The sequence below is a fragment of the Pteronotus mesoamericanus genome, unplaced genomic scaffold, assembly GCF_021234165.1.
Source record: "Pteronotus mesoamericanus isolate MK-2021 breed Mesoamerican mustached bat unplaced genomic scaffold, CSHL_Meso_final contig_24, whole genome shotgun sequence".
Lineage (NCBI taxonomy): Eukaryota > Metazoa > Chordata > Mammalia > Chiroptera > Mormoopidae > Pteronotus > Pteronotus mesoamericanus.
In genome coordinates this window covers 23,928,844-23,947,837 of record NW_026555100.1, presented here as the reverse complement: position 1 = coordinate 23,947,837, position 18,994 = coordinate 23,928,844, and positions in this window count along the sequence as shown.

The following is an 18,994-nucleotide window of genomic DNA, read 5'->3' as shown; positions in this document are numbered from 1 at the left end:
CGCATTCAAAATGACTGAGCAGAGCAACACATCTGCATCAACTTTTGTGTTAAGCTTGAACATTCCTCCATAGAAACTACTTGGATAATGCAGAAAATCGCAGTTATGGGCAATTCGTGATTGGCAGCTTCATCATGACAGTGCACCTGCTCATGCATCACATCTCGTGCAGAGATTTTTGGCAAAACATCCAATCGCCCAGGTGACTCAGCCCCACTACAGTCCAGATTTGGTGCTCTGCGACTCCTGGCTTTTCCTAAAACTAAAATCACCTTTGAAAAAAAGAGTTAAGACCATCAATAAGATTCAGGAAAATACAATGGGGCAGCTGATGGTGATTGGGAGAACTGTGTGAGGTCCCAAGGTGCCTACTTTGAAGGGGACTGAGGCATCATTGTCCAATGTCCAATGTTATATCTTGTATCTTCTTTAATAAATGTCTCTGTCATAGCACATGGATGGGTACTTTCTGGACAGGCCCATACATCCTTAAGTGGCATTTCAATAAATTAGTATGTATGGTTTTGTAAATAAAGTTGGTGCCAACACAATGAGGAGAGTATACACTTTGGATGTCTTTCCAACATAGTGGATGGTGGTGTGCTGACCCAGTGTCACTCTTTTATCAGTTCCACTTAACCTCAAGTCCATGAAAGCAAAATATTTCACTGGGATGAGGGGTAGCTTATAAGCATGGGGAATAAATGGGAAGTTATATAAAATTAAAAGAAGAACCTAGAGTTTAGAGTCTGGTCAACTTGGACTGAGTTATGGCTGTAATATGAGAGTTACTTAACATCCCTGGTTTATGAAATGGTGGTGGCAATAATGACCTTCTATGATTGCTATAGACTTGTGCATATAGTTAAAAGATATGTTCTGGAAAACTTACTGGTTCACATTCTAGTTACCATTTATTCCATGTTAGATCCTGAGGAAATTACTCCATTTCTTAAAGCCATAGTTTCTTAATGGATCTCAGTTTCTTGTATAAAATGAGAACAATGAAAGTACTTACCTTTTTAGTGCATGAGATTAAATTAACACTAAGTTGTTTGTGCACTGCTTGGCATATGATATATGCTTGATTTACTTAGCTGTTAATTAATTTAGCTATCATTGAGTGCTATATAAGATGATGCATCTAATCTAAGTATCTGGAAAAGAGTAGGAAATAAAAATTTCTCCATCATAAACTGAATCCATGATTTGCTCCAAAGACATTATGCTTTCCCTGATATTTTTTGAAGTTATGCTCTTGACATCTCTAATATTCATGTATAAAGAATTGGGTTGGGGGTATGACAGGCTATTCGAGATGTCAAGATTGAGAAATAATGGAGGTCAGAAGGTATGATGGCGTAAAACCCTGAGTTGAAATGGACATGACTTAGTGATTGAAAAGAGGGAGAGGGGGAAAGAGTTTTAAAAAATGAAATCCCGGGCACATTGTTTGGGTGATTTGACAGGATGTCCAGGTATCAAAGTCCACAACCAGTGAGAAATGTGGATTGGGGCATTGGAAAGAAATTGGGGCAAAATACAGAGATATGGGAAGCATCAATTTCAAACCAATAGTAAACATCAAGAAAGTTGATGATTTTGCAAAAGAGGAGGGCCTATGGGATGGTGGGAATGGCCTGGGATGGTAAGCTTCTGAAGAACCTTTACTTTTAGGGGGCGGGGAGGAGGAGGACCAGATAATTACTAAGAAGGAAAAAAACAATTAGGAGATTGGAAGAGTGAAAAGAAAGAATGCAAGTAGGTCAACTATATCAAATGTTGAAGAGAAGCTAAACAGGATTAAGGAGTTGAATTAAGCCTTTAAAACTTAAAAGTGAGCTATGGCATAAGGATAGCAGAAGGGACTATGCAAGAGGTCAGGAAGTATTATTAGGTTGATTGGATGTGGCAGAGACAGCAGCCATTCCATATCTGCTCTCGATTCTTCTGTAGAGACAGTTCTAACCGGTCCCAGAAATAGGGCTGCATTTCTCAGCCTGGGTGTAACCCAGGACTGCATCTGGCAGCTGGCTATAGCCATCTGACTACGTTCTGTTTAGTGGGATAGAAAAAATGGTGTGTTCTATTTTCCGACTTGTGCTCTCAACAGGAATAGTCATATGCTCCCTTGCTTCAGTTCTCTTTCTGAGAGCTGTGGAATGGACATGACAAGAGCCGAGGCAGCAGTCTTGAGCCCAGGAATGGAAGCTATATGTTATAAAAGATGCTTGGATTCCTGATAGTCCCTGATAGTCAAATCATCCCTCAACTGCTTGTTCTCAGTTGATTAACTGAAGGGAAAAGAAACTTCCATTTCATTTTTTACTATAGCATTTCATTTTTAGAACAGCTGAACTAAACTCTAACTACTATACTGATTATATAGTCCCCCATGAAGACCATGATTTAGAGTTTTTTTCTACTTTGCCTAGAACAAAATCAACATATAATAAAAAATAAAATCAGAAACCAGATCTTTGCAAGAGGACCTGAGGAAAATAGTACACTGACTTTCCTCCCCTCCCCTCCCCATCCCCATCCTCCCCTTCTCGTCCGCCCTTCCTTCCTTCCTTTCCTTCCTTCCTTCCTTCCTTCTCCTCTTTCTCCTCTCCTCTCCCCTCCCTCCCTCCCTCCTTCCCCCCTCTTTCTTTCTTTCTGTATTTCTTTTTCTTTTCTTTTCCTTTCTTTCTTTCTTTCTTTCTTTCTTTCTTTCTTTCTTTCTTTCTTTCTTTCTTTCTTTCTTTCTTTCTATCATCTTTTCTTTCCTCCCTTTCTCTGGCTGTGTTGGGTTGAATTGTGTCCCCTTAATGAGATATAATGAGTGCTGTGTCTATAAGCCAAGAAATGCCAAAGATTGCCAGTAAACCACCTGCCAACACTTGATCTTGAACATCTAGCTTCCAGTGCTGTGAGAGTGTATGTATTATTGTTGTTTAAGGCATCCAGTGTGTGGGATTTTGTAATTTCACTCTTGGGAAATGAATGCACTGACCAATGGATTAATTTTCACTTTTTTTAGCCATGTGTCAAAGAGATTCTTGGGTAACTTCCAGTTTAGAGGACCTGGTAATTATGTCTGTACTTTACTCTCCTGGATAATATGGTCACTTTATGGCAACTGGTCTCATTTATCATTGGTTCCTTATGTGTGTCATCTATCACTGTCAAAGACTATGGTAAATTCTGAAGCTAATTTACCTATTGTAAAAAGCCAAATAAATCAGCTATGATGAAGCTCTAACAAATTTTATGGAGAATCAACATTTTATAACTTTGGGAATTGATATTTTATGGGTTGTGGGTACGATTATGAATATCTTTTATATATTTATAAGATGACAGAATCAGGACAAATATAATTATGCATGTCTATTCTCAGCTCCTATTGAACTGAGCTGTTTTTTCCTCTCCAATTTATTATGCACGTATTATAAACTGTGCTGCAAATACAGGACTTGTTAGTGTAGAGTCCATCTTTCTGTTTACATGGAGGTGAAGCCAGAAGGGAATCATGATATACTTGAAGAATTTGATCACACCAGTTTTAAATTAAAGCAGAAAATGATTGTATTCATGCTGTAGAGAGATATTGCAAAAAATAGTTAACAGTGACTTTTATCTCCCTATGGGTGATTCACTTCTTGTTTAAATAAATGACTACTGAGATTTCCTTCCCACCAACAGTGGACAAGGTTCCTTTTTCTCCACATCTTCACCATTACTCTTCTATTTTTGATGATAAACAAAGATGTCACTGTGGTTTTGATTTTCATTTCCCTTATAATTAGTGATATTGAGCATCTTTTCATGTACCTGTTGGCCATTTGTATGCCTTATTTGGGAAAATGTCTGTTCAGGTCCTCTGCCCATTTTTAAGTTGGATTTTTGTAGTCATTTTTGAGTTATATGAGTTTTTATATATTTTGGATATTATCCCCTTATCAGATGCATAATTTGCAAATATTTTCTCCCATTTGATAGGTTGCCTTTTCATTTTATTGATAGTTTCTTTTATATGCAGATTTTTAGTTTGATATAGTTCCACTTGTCTCTTTTCTTTTGTTGCTTGTGCTTTTGGTGCCATATCCAAACATGTTGCCTAGAAAAATATCACAGAGCTTTTTTCCCCTATGCTTTTTTTCTAGGAGTTTTACAGTTTTAGGTCTTATGTTTAAGAATTTAATCCGGGACCTGTGACCGAGCAGGCTGGCGAGGGCTCCCGCAGGTTGGTGCCCAAGGGGCCTGCGAGGGAGTGCAATTTGGGGAGAACAGGCATATACCGGTGCCCGCATGGGTCTGTGAGTGCAGAGCAGTCCGCAGAAATAGTGCATCCCGGGCCAAAGGGGTCACAGAGCTGCACAGAGACCCTGGAGGAGAGACTGGAGACAGGATTAACCGGAGAGTCCTGGAGCTGACTTCCTCCCATTTCCGTAGTCTCCATTTTGCATGGGCAGGCGATGCCCCCAAAGAGCCAAAAGTGGGGAAAGCACACAATAGAAGACCCTAAACTGACCAGTGCTGGGGCAGCTACCAGGCGCGGACGCCAGATAAGTGCGCCAGGTAGGGCGAATAAGCGCCCGTGGGCTGGAGCAAGCGGGCGCATGCCTAGGTAGGCGGGGAGATCCTGCCAGACCAGGGAGCAGGTTCAAGGAACCGTTGTGAGAGTGCAGAGTGATCCACAGAAATAGTGGATCCCTGGCCAAAGGGGTCACAGAGCTGCCCAAAGCAGGAGTCAGACAGGGACAATAGTCTCCTGGAAGGCTCAAACAAACGACCCAAGGTCATATAGGGTCAACAACTGACATCATCAGAGGCAGGCCCAGAAAGAAAAGTAAAAAAAATAATAATAATAATAAATAAATAAATAAATAAATAAATAAATAAGACCCATCTACTACCATAGAAGTTTAATCCACAAAGTCAGGAAATCCAGACGGATCAATTGAAGCAGAAGCAAAAATAAATTAATTAGTTAATTACTTAATAGACTCTCACAAAAATGGGAAGAAAAAGAAGATCCCCCCAAATGAATGGAAAAGGGGAATCCCTACAGAGAGAGCTAAATGAAATAGCGGCAAGGGAACTATCAGATATTGAATTCAAAATAATGGCTCTAAGGGAGCTCAATGAGCTCAGCCAGCTCAAAGATAACTATGAGAAACTGCAGAGAAACTATCAGGATCTTACAGCAAACTATAGCAACCTGGAAAAGGACATAGAAACTATCAAGAAGACACAAGAGGATATGAAGAATACCATTTCTGAATTGAAGAACACAGTAGAAGGAATCCAAAGCAGGCTGGATGAAGCTGAGGATCGAATCAGTGAGATGGAGGATAAGGTATAAAAAAGCTCCCAGAAAGAACAAGAAATGGAAACAAGACTCAGAAAGAATGAAGAGTCATTGAGGGAAATGCAGAACAACTTGAAATGCAATAATATCCACATAATAGGGATACCAGAAGGAGAAGAAGAGGAGCAAGGGATAGAGAACCTTCTCAAAAAAGTAATGATGGAAAATTTCCCCAATTTGAGGAAAGGAAAGGTCTCATGGATCCAGGAGGCACAGAGGGCCCCATTCAAGAGGGACCCAAGGAGGTCCACTCCAAGACACATCATCATTAAAATGACAACTATCAAAGACAAAGAGAGAATCCTCAAAGCAACAAGGGATAAGGAGAAAGTAACATACAAAGGGACTCCGATATGCCTAGGAGCTGACTTCTCAACAGAAACATTACAAGCCAGAAGGGAATGGCAACGAATATTCCAAGTAATGAAAAGCAAGGGCCAACGACCAAAGCTGCTCTACCCAGCAAGGCTCTCCATAAAAATAGAAGGGGAAATAAGGAGCTTCCCAGAAAAAAGAAGACTAAAAAAATACATCTCTACTAAACCAGCACTACAAGATATGCTAAAGGGACTGGTTTAAGAAGATGAAGGAAAAGAGTGAGAAAGAGAAAAACACAGGTACAAAGAGAAAAAATGAATAAGTTTCTATCAGTAATAACTCTCAATGTAAATGGACTAAATGCCCCAATCAAAAGACACAGGATAGCTGAATGGGTAAGAAAACATGACCCACACATATGCTGCCTACAAGAGACTTACCTCAGAGCAAAAGACCTACACAGATTGAAAGTAAAGGCATGGAAAAAAAATATTCTATGCAAATGGCAAGAAAAGAAAGCAGGGGTTGCAATACTTATATCAGACATAATAGATTTCAAAACAAAGACCATAAAAAGAGACCCAGAGGTGCACTTTATAATACTTAAAGGAAGACTCTATCAAGAAGACATAAACATTGTAAACTTTTATGCTCCCAATATAGGAGCCCCCAAGTATATAAGGAAATTGTGGATGACTTCAAAAAGGATATAGACAGCAACACACTGATAGTAGGGGATTTCAACACCCGACTGTCAAAAGTGGACAGATCTTCCAAACAAAACATCAATAAGGATATTGTGGAGCTGAATGATGCACTGAATCAAATAGACTTAACTGACATATATAGAACCTTACATCCCAAAGAAGCAAAATACACATTCTTTTCAAAGGCTCATGGAAGTTTTTCAAAGATAGACCACATGATAGGACACAAAGCAAACCTCAGCAAATTCAGGAAAATTGAAATAATACCAAACTTTTTCTCGGACCACAAGGGCTTGAAACTGGAAATCAACCTCAAAGAGAAACCTCGAAAACTTGCAAACTCATGGAGACTGAACAGTACACTATTAAACAATGAATGGGTCAATATTGAGATAAGAGAAGAAATCAAAAAATTTCTGGAAACAAATGAAAATGAACAGACAACACTCCAAAACCTATGGGACACTCCAAAGGCGGTCCTGAGAGGGAAGTTCATAGCAATACAGGCTTATCTAAAAAAGATTGAAACATTTCAAATAAAAGACCTAACACTACAACTTCAAGAACTGGAGAAACAACAACAAATAAATCCCAGAGCAAGTAGAAGGAAGGAAATAGTCAAGATTAGAGCGGAACTGAATGACATAGAGACAAAAAGAACAATTCAGAGGATCAACCAATCCAGAAGCTGGTTCTTTGAAAAGATTCATAAAGTTGACAAGCCTTTAAGCAGACTCATCAAGACAAAAAGGGAGAGGACCCAAATTAATAATATCAGAAATGAAAGAGGACAAATAACAACTGATACCACAGAAATACAAATGATCATCAGAAACTATTATGAACAATTATATGCCAAGAAATTTGAAAATCTTGATGAAATGGACCAATTTTTAGAAAAGTATAATCTTCCAACACTGAAGGAGGAAGAAACAGAAAGCTTGAACAGACCGATAACAGTTGGGGAAATGGAAGCAGTCATCAAGAAACTCCCGGCACACAAAAGCCCAGGGCCGGACGGTTTCACAGGAGAATTTTACAAAACATTTAAGGAAGAGCTAACCCCTGTCCTTCTCAGACTATTCCAAAAAATCCAAGAGGAGGGAAGACTCCCAGACTTTTTCTATGAGGCCAGCATCACCCTGATCCCAAAACCAGATAAAGACCCTACAAAGAAAGAAAACTACAGGCCAATTTCGCTGATGAACATAGATGCTAAAATCCTCAACAAAATATTGGCAAACTGCATCCAGCAATACATTCAAAAGATTATCCACCATGATCAAGTGGGATTCATCCCAGGGATGCAGGGATGGTTCAATATACGCAAGTCAATAAACGTAATACATCACATAAATAAAAGAAAAGACAAAAACCACATGATCATCTCGATAGATGCAGAAAAAGCATTCGATAAGGTACAGCACCCATTTATGATCAAAACACTCAGCAAAATGGGAATAAATGGGGCATTCCTCAATGTAATAAAGGTCATATATGAAAAACCTACAGCCAACATCATACTCAACAGGCAAAAACTGAAAGCTTTCCCACTAAGATCGGGAACACGACAAGGATGTCCGCTTTCACCACTTCTTTTCAACATGGTATTGGAAGTCCTAGCCACAGAGGTCAGACAAGAAAAAGAAATAAAAGGCATCCAAATAGGAAAGGAGGAAGTAAAACTATCATTGTTTGCAAATGACATGATAGTGTACATAGAAAACCCTGTAGACTCCACCAAGAAACTACTCAACAAGTGAATTTGGCAAAACAGCAGGATACAAAGTCAATATTCAGAAATCAAAGGCATTTTTGTACACCAGCAATGAAAGAGAAGAAGAAGAAATCAGAAAAAAAATACCGTTCAATATAGCAAGAAGAAAAATAAAGTACCTAGGAATAAATTTAACCAAGGAGGTAAAAGACCTGTACACAGAAAACTATACAACATTTAAGAAAGAAATTAAGTAAGACACAAATAAATGGAAGCATATACCGTGTTCATGGATTGGAAGAATTAATATCATCAAAATGTCCCAAAGCAATTTATAGATTCAACGCAATCCCTATTAACATACCAATGATGTATTTCACAGAAATAGAACAGACATTTCAAAAATTTATATGGAACCATAAACGACCCCGAATAGCTGCAGCAATTTTGAGAAAGAAAAACAAAGTAGAAGGGATCGCAATACTGGACATCAAACTATACTACAAAGCCACTATACTCAAAACAATCTGGTACTGGCACAAGAACAGACCCATAGACCAGTGGAACAGAACAGAAAGCCCAGAAATAAGCCCAGGCCTATATGGACAACTAAAATTTGACAAAGGGGGCAGAAGCATAAAATGGAGCAATAATAACCTCTTCAACAAATGGTGTTGGGAGAGCTGGACGGCTACATGCGAAAAATTGAAATTGGATCATCAGCTGATACCATACACAAAAATAAACTCAAGATGGATAAGACTTAAATATAAGTCGCAACACCATCAAAGTCCTAGAGGCGAACATTCGCAGGAAACTCAGATATCCCACACAGCAATTTTTTTCACTGATATGTCTCCTAAAGCAAGGGACATAAAGGAAAGAATAAACAAGTGGGACCTCATCAAAATAAGAAGCTTCCACACGGCTAAAGAAAACATCAGCAAAATGAAGAGGGAGCCAACCGTATGGGACAATATATTTCCTAATGATACATCAGATAGAGGTTTGATCTCCAAAATATATAAAGAACTCACTCGACTCCACTCCAAGAAGACAAACGATCCAATCAAAAAATGGGCAAAGGACCTGGGCAGATGCTTTTCCAAGGAAGAGATACAGAGGACCCAGAGGCATTTGAAAGGATGCTCAGCATCACTAGCCATCAGAGAAATGCAGATCAAAACCACCGTGAGGTACCACCTCACACCGGTCAGAATGGCCATCATAAACAGATCAGCAAACAACAGGTGCTGGCAAGGCTGTAGAGAAAAGGGTACCCTAGTACACTGCTGGTGGGAATGCAGACTGGTGCAGCCATTGTGGAAAGCAGTGTGGAATTTCCTCAGAAAGCTGAAAATGGAACTGCCTTTTGATCCAGTGATTCCCCGCTGGGACTATACCCTAAGAATCCCAAAATGCCAATTCAAAAGAACCTATGCACCCCAATGTTCATAGCAGCACAATTTACAATAGCCAAGTATTGGAAGCAACCTCAATGCCCATCAGTAGATGACTGGATCAAAAAATTATGGTACATTTACACAATGTAATGCTACACAGCAGAAAGAAAAAAAGAACTATTAAACTTCGCGACAGCATGGATGGAACTAGAGAGCATTATGCTGAGTGAAATAAGCCAGGGGGCAAAAGACAAATACCATATCTCACCTATAAGCGGAACCTAACCAACAATACAAAGATGCAAGGAAAATAAGACCAGCAACACAGAAAGGAAAAGAAACCAAAAGAAATAAGAGGGAAGGGGGGGGGGGGCGGCGGAAAAGGAAGGGAAGGGGAATGTCAAGGAACATATAGCAAGGTCTCATGGACAAAACCAAAGGGGAAGGATTGAGGGGGAGAGTGGTCTAGGGAAAGTGGTGGGGAGAAGGCAGAGACAAATGTATTTGAAAAAATAAATTAAAAAAAAGAAAAAAAGAATTTAATCCATTTCGAGTCATTATTTGTGAGTGGTGTGAGATAGGGATCCAATTCATTTTTCTGCATGTAGTTATCTAGCTTTCCCAGTGCCTTTTATGGACGTAATTATCCTTTCCCCATCGAGTATTGCCTCACTTGTCAAATATTAGTTGAGTGTACATGTGTAGATTTATTGCCCAGGCTTCTGATTCTGTTCCATTGGTTTACATGTCTGTTTTTTGTGCCAGTACCATTCTATTTTGATAACGATAGCATTGTGGGATGTTTTGAAATCATGAAGTAAATGGCTCCAGCTTTATTCTTCTTTCTCAGGATTTCTTTGTCTATCTGGGGTATTTTATAGTTCCATATGAATTTTAGGATTGGGTTTTTTATTTCTGTGAAAATTGCCATTGTATTTTTTCTTTGTTATAATTGGCATTCTATGAGTTTTAGGCATACCACATGATTCTATATTTGTAGACATTGTGAAGTGATCACCACAATAAATCTAGTTAACACCCATCACCATATATAATTACAATCTGTATATTTGAAAGTTGCTAAGAGAGTGGATCTTCAAAGTTCTTGTCACAGGGAAAAGAATTTGCCATTGAAATTTGACAGGGATTGCATTGACTCTATAATCTTTTTATGTAGTGTGAACATTTTAACAATATTCTTCCAATCCATGTACATGGACTCTCCATTTGTTTGTGTTCTCCTCAATTTCTTTCATTAAAGTCTTGTAGTTTTCAGTATACAGATATCTTATTTTCTTGGTTAAATTTATTCCTAAGCATTTATTGTCTTTGATGTCATTGTAAATAGGAACGCATATTTAATTGCTTTTTCAGATATTTAGTTGTCAATCTATAGACATTTTTGTTTGTTGATTTTATATTCTGCAACTTTACTGAATTTATTGGTTAGTTCCAACAGTTTTTTGGTGTAGTCTAGGATTTTCTATATATAAAATCATATAATCTATAAATAAATACAGTTTTATTTCTTTCTTTCTGATATGGATAACTTTTTAAAAAAATCTTGTCTAATTGCTCTAAGACTTCAATATCTTAGAGCGAAAGCTTTCAACTTTTCACCATTGGGTATGATATTAACTATGGGTTCATTGTATATGGCTGGTATAATGCTGAGGTATGTTCTTTCTATACCCAATTTATTTTATCATTAAATTTTATCATAAATGATAAACAGCCTTTTATCATTAAAGGCTGTTGCATTTTGTCAAATGTTTTTGTGCATCTATTAAAATGATCATATGATTTTTATTCTTTATTTTGTTAATGTGGTTTATCTCACTGATTGATTTGCAAATGTTGAACCATTGTTTCATCGCAGGGATAAATCTCACTTGAACAAGGTGTATGATTGATTTACAAATATTGAACCATTGTTTCTTCCCAGGGATAAATCTCACTTGAACATGGTGTATGATCCTTTTCATGTGCTGTTGAACTTGGATTGCTAATACTGAGTTGAGAACTTTAACATCTTTGTTCATTAGGGATATTGGTCTATAGTTTTCTTATAGTGTCTGTATCTGGCCTTGGTATCAGAGTGATGGTGACCTTGTAAAATGAGTTAGGGAGTGTTTCTTTTTTATTTATAAGGTAGCGTATTATACATGCTCCTTTATACCTTCTTTGTTTTACTTAAAATATACATAGAGACAATTTCATTTCAGTATATAGATATATTTCTTTTTCTTTTTTATGTTTTCCTAGTACCATAGTTTGTGCATAGTCATAGTGTGTTAATCAGTCCTCTGTTATTAAACATTTGGATTTTTTTCAATCTTTTGCTGTTACAAATACTGTATAATTTTTGCTGGTGTACTTTGAGCTAGATTCTTAGTTATGAGATTGATGGATAAAAGATAAACACATATGTAATTGTAAATCACCAAATTTCCCTCCACAGCGTTTGTATCATTTCACATTTCTTTCAGTACTATATGAGAATGTTTGTCTTCCTAGAGCCATTTCAACAATATATGGTGTCTTAGTGTTATTATGTAGGGTATCTCTTATTAAGATTAAGATCTTAATGCTTCAGATCTTAAGATCGGCATGGTTCATTTACATTCCCCTCCCCCATCCATTGGTCCTGTATTTTTTCAATTCTCCAGTCTTTATTTTTCTAAATTTTTATTTTTTTAATTGAGGTATAATTAACACAGAACATTATATTAGTTTCAGGCTTACAGCATAATAATTTGAGACTTGTTAATACTGAAATTATCACTACAATAAGTGATAATTTATCTTAAGTTAGCATCTGTCGGTATGTATAGTTACACATTTTTTTGCAAGAACTTTTACAATTTATTCCCTTAGAAACTTTCAAATATATAATACAGTATTATTAACTATAGTCACTATGCCGTACCTTAGATTCCCATGACCTACTTATTCTATAACTGGAAGGTTGTACCTTTAGCTGTTTAGCTGTTTATCCCATCCTGAAACCACTGCCTCTGGAAATTACCCATCTGTTCTTTGTATCTCTGAGCTAAGTTTGTTTATGTATTTATTTAAAATTCCACATACATATAAGTGAGATCATATGGTATTTTTCTTTTTCTGTCACACTTATTTTACTTAACATAATATCCTTATAGTCCATCCAGTTTGTTGCAATAGCAAGATTTTCTTCTTTTTTCATGGCTGAAAGTGTGGGTGTGTGAGTGTGCCTGTGTGTGTATCATGTTTTCTTTATTTATCCATTCATGAACACTTAGGTTGTTTTTATACTACCTTGGCTATTGTAAGTCATGGTGATATGGACATGTGGGTGCTTACATCTTTTTGACTTAATGTTTTCATATTCTTTGAATAAATAACCAAACTGGAATTGCTGGGTCATATGTTAGTTCTATTTTTAAATTTTTTGAGGAACCTCCACATTGTTTTCCATAGGGCCTGCACCAATCTACATTCTCACCAACAGTGCGTAAGTGTTCCTTTTTCTCCATATCCTCACCAACACTTGTTATTTCTTATCTTTTTCTTTTTTTAGCCTCACCTGAAGACATGCTTCTTGATTTTAGAGGGAGGGGAAGGGACGAAGAGAGAGTGGGAGAGAAGCATTGAAGCCAGAGGGAACATCAATTGGTTGCCTCACATTCACACCCCTACTGGGGTCTTGTATGTTCCCCAAATGGGGACTGAACCTGTAACCCAGGCATGTGCCCTGACTGGGTTGAACTCATGACCTTTAGCTTATGGGACGATGTTCCAAACAACTGAGCCACACTGGCCAGGGCTTTCCTGTTTTTTATATTTTTGATAATAGCCATTCTGACAGGTGTGAGCTGTCTCATCGTGGTTTTGATTTGCCTTTCTATGATGATTAGTGATGTTGAGCACTATTCCGTGTACCTGATGACCATCTGTATTTCTTTGAAAAAATGTCTGTTCAGGTACTCTGTTCATTTTTAACTGGATATTTCTTTCTTTTTTTTTGCTATTGAGTTGTATGAGTTCTTTATATATTTTGGATATTAACTTCTTATCAGATATATAATTTATGAAAATTTTCTCCCATTCAATAGACTTTTTAAACATTTTATTATGGTTTTTCCTTTGCTGTGCAGAGTTTTTTACTTTAATGTGGTCCCACATGTTTATTTATTTTGATGTCTTTGCTTTCAGTGTCAAATCCAAAAAATCATCACCACAACCTATGCCAAAGAGTTTACTGCCATGTTTTCTTCCAGGAGTTTTGTGGTTTCAAGTCTTATAGTCAAGTCTTTAACCCATTTTGAATTAATTTCTGGTATAGTATAGATAGTTGTCCAGTTTCATTCTTTTGCACATGGCTGTTGTTTTCCCAGCACCATTTATTAAAAAGACTGTCCTTTAATGGTCATATATTCTTGAATCCTTTGTTATAAATTAATTGACCATATGTACATGGGTTTATTTCTGAACTCTCTACCTGGATCCATTGTTCTATGTATCTGTTTTCATCACAGTACCATAGTGATTTCTATAGTTTTGTAATACAGTTTGAAATTAGGGGTATTTTTCTTAATTTTTAGGTGATCTTTATATGCTTGATATATTGGCTCTTCTTCAGAATTTTATTAGTAAATTTTTTCAGTTTGTAGCATGTCTCTCTGCTCATTTAAATTTTTATTAGCCATATATTGCTTTTTATTGTATTGTGCCCAGATTTTGAGCAAAAGTACATAAAATTTACTCTGCTTCTAAGTTTTAAAGGAATTTACACATCTTTTCCTAATGTTTAAATGGTTTCATTATTTATACTTAGAAATCTAATCTATTCATAACTAACCTTGATGTTTGGGAACATACACCATTTCATCTTTGTAAGAGACTCTAATTGTCCTATTAATAACTTAAGAAACCCATATTTTCACCCTGGCTGGGTAGCTCAGTTGCTTAGAGTATCATCCCACCATGCCAAGGTTGTGGGTTTGATCTCCAATTAGGATACATACAAGAAGCAACAAATGAATGAACAGATAAGTGGAACAACAAATTGATGTTTTTGTTTTCTCTTCCTCTGCCTTCCTGCCTTTAAAATAAAATTTAAAAAGTTATGAAAGAAGTCCATACTCTCTTCACTGATGAGATTCTGTCTTTATTAGCCAGTAAATTTTTAATGCACTTGGGTTTCTAGATATTTGTCAAGAGTTTAGCTAAACTTCTTTATAATTGCTGCCTCCTTATCCAATTTGTATGGTCAAATGGTTTGTAGGTGCTTTAGCTGACATTAGCTCCTTGAGTGCATGCTCTAGACAATAGCCCATGACATCACCAGTAGATGTAAATTGCTGGTATGATGACCTCAATGGCCCTTGTGATAAACAGTTTCTTCCACTTCCCTGGGCCTTCCCACTTTGTGTCCCTTAGATAAGACCCTATGAAGCTTACCAAAACCCTACTCTTTTTGGTTTGAATTGACCAATCTGGCCTCCACCCAGGAAATTCAAAGAAAACGACTCACATTTCCTAATAAAGCCACATGCTTCAAGTCATATATGCTCCTTTGCCTGCACCCTGTCTTGACCTCCCCATGTGGCCCCTTGAGGCATCCCGTATACTCTCCCCAGGACCTGTGAGTAATAAATTCCTCTATTTCAATTCCTTTTATGATCTTTGTGATCCTCGGTTAAACTGCTCAACAATCAACAGCCTAGGGCTTTTCTTAAGTATTATTAATTCAACAAAGTCACATTCCTTTATTCTCCCTTCTTCTTGTAATCACCACACTGTTGTTTCATGTTCATGAGTTCTTTTCCTTTTTGCTCAATCCTCTGCCCCTTGACTCCCTCCCCCATCCATAGCTGTCACCCTGTTCTCAGTCTATGAGTCTGTCTCTATTTGCTGGTTAGTTCAGTTTGTTCATTAGATTCCACATATGAAAGTGAAATCATATGGTGTTTGTCTTTCTCTGACTGGCTTATTTCACTTAGCATAATGTTTTGCACATCCATCCATACTGTTGCAAGAGTAAAATTTTCTTCTTTTTTATGGCTGACTAGTATTCTATGGAGTAAATGTATAGATAGTAATGGAAAAAATACAATAAAAAATTTTAAAAAAATGATGAGATGAGCCCTGGCAGGGTAGCTCAGTTAGTTAGAGCATTGCTTGATAGGCCAATTACAGATTCAATCTCCAGACAGGGCATATACCAGATGCAACCAATGAATACATAAATAAGTGGAACAAAAAAAAAACATAGTCACAACAGTATTTTTGTTCTCGTCCTTCTTTTTATGCTACAAATACCACAATTTTAAATATAGAGACTTTTATAATATGTTTTACTAGCTGCTGGAGTTAGCTCTCCATTTCACTGCTTTTTTATTTTCAATATATTCTTGAGTATTTAGGCTTGTTTCTTATTCTATGTGAACTCTGTTGTTGACTTGTTTAGACTCCTGGAGAAAGTGGAGAGTATTTTATTGGTATTCATTAATTTAATAAGCAAACTCAGGGAGAATCGACATTTTTATGATGCTGAGTCCTCTATTCGAGAACATAGTAGGAATTTTCATTTTTCAAATCTCTTCTTGTGTCATTCAAGTAATATGTTCTAGTTTTCCTCATGAGTTTTATACATTACTTAAGTGTATTTCTAGTTTTTGTTGTTCTCCTTTTTTTCCATTATATTTCCAGCCAATTATTGTGAAGGCCATTTATTTCTGGATACTAATTTTATACCTGCTACCTCACTGTTTCTTATAGTTTGTAGGAGTTTCCATTGATTGCTTTCCTAAATATAATATCATCTCCAAATGGAACTAGTTCTATCTCTCACTTTCTGAATCTTATACGTTATCTTGTCTAATTGTATTGTTTAAGATCTCTAGCACAGTATTAAAGAATAGTGGCCATAAAAAGGATTCTGATCTTGTTGTAGGGTTTTCCTGTACTGGCTTTTTGCATTTATATTTATCATTTTAAGAGAATATCCATTAATTCTTATTTTATTGGGTATTCTTAACATGGGTATGACTAGGTATTCTTCTTTATCAAATGTTTTCTTAACATATAGAGGATGATCATGATTTTTCTCCTTGGCTCTATTAATAAAATGTTTTATATTAACAGAGCTCTTAATAGTGAGCACCTTTGCATTCTTGAAAAATGAGACCCATTTTGTAATGATGTACTTTTTAATATATAATTGATTTCTGTCCTCTGAAATAATACTCATAAATGAAATTGGTCTGTGTTTTAAGTGTTTGCAATATTTGTCAAGTTTTATCATGCATGGTATACAAAATTTATAGAAAGGATTTTGAAAATTTGAAGATTATTTTTGTGTTGTGCTATTTTAAGTATCTCTGAGGTTATGTGATATTTAAAGTTTTTGTAGAATTCACCTGTGGAACCATATGGACTGGGTTGGTTTGTTTACTCAATTTGTGTGGAAACTCATGTGATATTCTTCATTTCTTCCATGGATGTTGGTCTATTTAGACTTTCTTTGTTTAGCGATGTTCAAGGAAATTACCAATTTTGCATAGGTTATTTTATTTATTTGAGAGAGTTGTACAAAATAGTCTCTCTCTCTCTCTTTTTAAAGATTTTACTTATTTATTTTTAGAGAGGAGGGAAGGGAGGGAGAAAGAGATACATCAATCCGTTGTCTCTTGCACGCCCCCAGTTGCGTCCTGGCCCACAACTCATGAATGTGCCCTGACTGGGAATTGAACCCATGATCTTGGTTCACAGACCAGTGCTCAATCCACTGAGCCACACTAGCCAGGGCCAGAATAGTCTCTTACAATAATTTAAATTTTCCTTTGGTGTGTCAGTAATGTAATTTTGCATATGCTCTTTCCGATATTTGAACCTGTATCTCTTTCATATTTAGCTGAATGTCCCCTGCTCAGAGGCACTTCTCTTGCCACCCACCCTAAAGTATTTCCCTCCTATTTTGCCTCTAGTGTGTATTGTTGGCTTCCCAGCAGTTATTGCCTCATGAAACTGATCTATGGGATTTCCGTTGTATTCCTCATATGGTCCCAGTACCTAAAATATAGCCTGATTAATAACTATTTCTGAAATGCATGAGTAAATGAATGAGTGAATGAATGAATGCATCTTTTCTGTGCCCAGAACAAGATATAGGCCTCAGGAGACGGGGGGATTGCTACAATTCCTGTTGCATTTTGGGGTGTCTTTCTATAAGCAGAAATTGTATGGTGCCTTAGTCTGCAGCAGGAGAGAGAGATCTGTCTTCTACCAAGGACTCGGTGTATCTTTTGAGTTGAAGTTCTGCTTCCCAAACATAAGGGTGTTTATTTCAAAGTGTGGGCACCTGCAATGGAGATAGGTCTAGAGACAAATTAGGTGGTTATGTCTCTGAAGGCAAGAAAATAGGAGAAAACAGAATCCTGGAAAACATGTATGCTTGGTCAGCTGCCCCTGACAATTTGTGTAGGTAGAGTTAGGCAGAGAGCACAAGGCTGGTCAAGAGAACACTGGGGATTTGGGCTCCGAAACCTGGAGCCCAGGACTGGACCCTCCTGTGTGAACTGTGGGAAGACTGGTGCATCTTGTCGTTAGGTCTGCATCTGTGTTCCTCAAACTAATAAATTAAGTGAATTAAAGGAGGAACACCCTCATGGATCCCATAGTTTTATTTAAATTCTCTTATTAAAATATTAAATATGCAGAAACAAAACTAGTCATATTTGTTTTATTTATTAATCTTATGCACCTATAGAAACTAAATGAATTAAAAAATATTAAATATACTGAAAAACGACAATCCAGTGAGAATTAAACGAGAATTATTCAATATGATGCGTTATGGTGTTTTGTTCAAATTAAATTTCCGTTTTTAATGGGATCATGGTTCTGAATGGTCTTGTATAGGTTTTTTGAGTCTGCCTGTCTATGCTATAGTGAACTGTGATGACTCACTTCTCATCATCACTCTTCTATGTTTGTTCCATTACAAAGGTTATATTTGAGCAGATGCTGTGGCATCAGTGTGCCTTTACATGGCACAAACCATCAATTACATTTAAGCCCATCTCGTGTCTTTTCTCTGTAATTGGTGACAAAGTAATACCACTCTTTTAATACTTCAAGGAACAGCATAGACTAGTGATTGCAAGGTGGACCTGGAAACTACATGCTTGGGTTCGAGTCCCACCCTCATTAGTTATCAGCTGTGCATTTGTGGGCAAGTTAATGTGTTCTGTGCCTTTTCCTTGTCTCTAATATAAGATAATACTTTATCTCATGATTGTTGTGAGGTTTAATGAGATATGTATGTTAAACACTTGTCAGAATGCCTACTACTAAGTAAACCCCCTATATAGCCCATAATATGTGAAAGTAAGTATTTTAGGACTTCACTTGGAATCAAAATACAACGTATAAAATCTTATGATTATTGAACTCCTGAAAAAAATCTCAATGTTTGACCTACACTAAGAGCAGTTGAAATAGCCTTCTT